The following is a 3,420-nucleotide window of genomic DNA, read 5'->3' as shown; positions in this document are numbered from 1 at the left end:
GCACCCTGCCGCTGTCCCATGTCTTCGCCGCAGGCTCCGCCCTTCCTCGGCACCGCCGGCTCGCTGGAGCACGATGACCTCACCCTCCCTTGCATCGAGCACCCCAACGTGTCTTCCCTCGCCTCGTAGCACCGCCCCTCCTCCCTCCCGCACAGTCTCTGTGGCAGCGCTCTCGTCGCTCAGCCACCGCAAGCGCGCGTCCTCGGTCCGGCTCTGGACAGCTGCCTCTTCCGTGCGTGCCCGCACTGCGTCCCCACGGTCGCCCCAAACTGGCTGCTTCTCCACCGTGGCTTCTTTCGTGCCCGCGCCTCTCGAGCCGCCTCGCCAGCCGCGACTACCGCGCCCTAGAGCACTATCGTGCTCCTCCCGCTCACCGAGCCACGCACGACTCTGTCGCGCCTCGCTGGTCCATCCACGCCGAGCTCGGACACCACCTCGCTGCCGGCGTGCCCTCACCGCGGTGCCGCTTGGTTCCTCTGCGTCGGTGCTCTGCTTTGGAGGATGAAGAAGGGTATGAGTCCAAGAAGATGTTTTATATAGGGTTCTATTGCGAAATACGTGATTTACGTTAATAGTGTCTAGAGCACCGCAGGCTAATTTAAAGCAAGTGCAAGGGCATTTTTGCATATATGCCGTCGCCACGGTGCCCAACCAGGTTGGGCCGACTTGCTAGGTCAGCCTGCCGCTGACCGCGCGTCCTGGCTAGGCTGGCCACGTGCCGTTGGGCTGGCCTGCCTACCGCCTAGGCTGGCTTGCCGCTGAGTGCGCGCTGGGCCACTCGCGCTCCACCGCGCATTGGGCCACGCCTAGGCCGGGTGCGCCCGCGCCTGATCCATCTGCTCCTGGGCCGCGCGCCTGCGTTTGGCCTGCTGGGCCGCTCGCGCGCCGTGCCCCACCAGTCTGGGCTGTCGTGGCCGCTAGTCCTGGCCGTGCTGGACCGTGGAGCTAGTTAGTTGCCATCGGCCTTTCCATTATCTAAATGCTTTTTGAATATAGGTTTCTAGTTTAACTTGTAAAATTGGTAGCAATTTGTGTAGTGGTCTAAAAATTGTGAAACCAGTTTTGTTAAGTTCCTAAAATCATGATCTACCTGTTAGTATAGTTTGATAATATTCGTGGAAGCTATATAATTAATTAAAGGTACTTAATATTGTAAAATATAAACTTGTAGGAGTTTCCATGATAAATTGGTAATATTGTTGAATCTAAAATTTGTACGGTAGGCTCCTAGCAATATTAGATACTCACTATAATTTTTGTCGCTCCAGAATAATTAGTTTGCTAAATAGATAATGATGTCTTATTTTGAATAATGATTAAATCGATAGAATAAAATAAAGAAACACCTTGGTTTATATAACTAAAATTATTATTGGAAAATAACGCATTATCCGACAACGTGTATATGTAGCCTAAGTACGGTCGTCGTTAGAACTAGCCCGTTAACTCGAGAGGCGTACGTCGTATTTTACGAGCCACGATTGCAGTTGATTAATTACATCTTTGCATTGCATCGCATGCATATCATATAAGTACGATGATGGATCAACGGATCGATCGAAGGATAATTGGGGAATCCGAAGATGATGTAATGGTATTCTCTCCAAGAGATGATGAAATGGGCTTTCTGTTCAGATGATGTGGATGATCTGAAGATGCTGATACTAAGTTTTTAATATCTCTTACCCAGGCAAGCCCCAGTGCATAACCCCTACTCTTCTGCAGTTTGAATTATATTTGTGCATTAAGTTTTAAGGAGATATATATATATATATGTCTTTATCCTATGAGTCTTACTAGTATGACAAGATCGTGTAGAATGCTATGCTACAGGACTCTAGTAGAAGTCGAGTGATTGTCAGTCACTCGAGAGAGATAGGAAATATATTACTGAATTATTATCACTTGGAAAATATAAATGGTGAAAAGGAAAATAGTGACCGGGCAGGGATATGGTTTGGGTATTGGTGGGTGTAAGAAGTTGTGTCGCCGTAGACGCAGGCATGGCTTGGTTACACTGTTTTCCCTGTCCGTGTCGGTTAAGGACCGGTCGTTGCATAGGCCGTCGAGACAAGTCACAGACTTATTATCCCGAGCACATACATGGGTATGGGCGCTTGGAAGACTTTTTGCTCTCTTGTCGTGGATTCGGCTCTTTTCGGACTGACTGTCAGGGTTTTATTTTGGTAGAGGTCCTTGCACCGCATTGAGTCCGGGACTCAGGGGCAGGGGCTTGGAGTCTCAGTTTGGACGGGGACCTAGACATCCGGGATAGGAGAATGATGGGTTGGTCCTGCTTGTGCCTTGGGTACAAGCGGGGCATGTGTTTTTAGGGTACCCAGCTAGGGGCATTGATTCGCGAATCGCCGGGCAATCCGGTACGGCTTGTTTCGTGTCTAGCACCGTAGTAAGAACTGAAAGATGAAAGCTAGAATGGAAAAAAGGAAATCTGATTGCTTACCACCTGCTTGAAAGTAGTGCAGGTGCTTACATAGAATGGTTAGTTAATGAACTAATGCGGCTATTAATAAAAATCGAATATAAGGATGCACGCTTAGTAATGCTTCCTGCAAATACAATAAACCCACAAGCCGGATAGCATTGCATATCCTTGGAGTCTTTTCTTTTCTTTTGTCGAGTAAGTCTTGCTGAGTACAATTGAGTACTCAGGTTTTTATTCCCCCTGTTGCAGGTGACAGGTGGATGCTAGAGCTAACCTTTGTGTGTGGATACCTCCTGGTGGGCTCAGCAAGGATTCCTTTACGTTGCGACCATAGTTGTTATTTATAACTCTCACCAAATGCTTTTATAAGGAAAGTTTCATAATTTGTTGTCATAGTTTATATAACAATACTTCATCATGTCATGATTAGATATTCATTTCCGCTGTAATTCTGATTACATATTATATTCCGTTGTTCAATTAAATTGTTTATAACTCTAATAATATGATTTCATTCCGCTGTTATATTAATAAATATTATACTCTGATGTTGTATTAAAAGTGATATAAGAAATGGTTCAGAATGATGTAAGCTCTATTCTCTCATTTGTGATCCTGATGGCGAAAATGTGGATTTTCGGGTTCTCCCCTGGGTGTGCCCGACGGAACCGAGTAATTTGGTGTTCTCCCTTAGGTGCTTAGTGTCTAACGGAAGACAAGCACTCCTGGGAGGCATTAGATTAGGCGGTTCTGCCACACTTCAATTGCAATGCATGGGCTTATTTGCTAGTCTATACCTAATATTAAAGAGGCAAAATTTCTAGCCATTATTTGCTAGTCTATAACTTTGTTTCCGCCTTGTTGACTAAACTGAGAGAATGAGGGTGTTGTGAGGGATGATGAGTGGTGAGATGTGATGATGAGTGCTGAGATTTGATGATGAGCAGATGGTGAGAATGAGTGTATGGGTTGGGTTT

Source organism: Miscanthus floridulus, chromosome 5, assembly GCF_019320115.1.
Source record: "Miscanthus floridulus cultivar M001 chromosome 5, ASM1932011v1, whole genome shotgun sequence".
NCBI classification, from domain to species: Eukaryota; Viridiplantae; Streptophyta; class Magnoliopsida; order Poales; family Poaceae; genus Miscanthus; species Miscanthus floridulus.
This window is presented reverse-complemented; position numbering follows the sequence as displayed.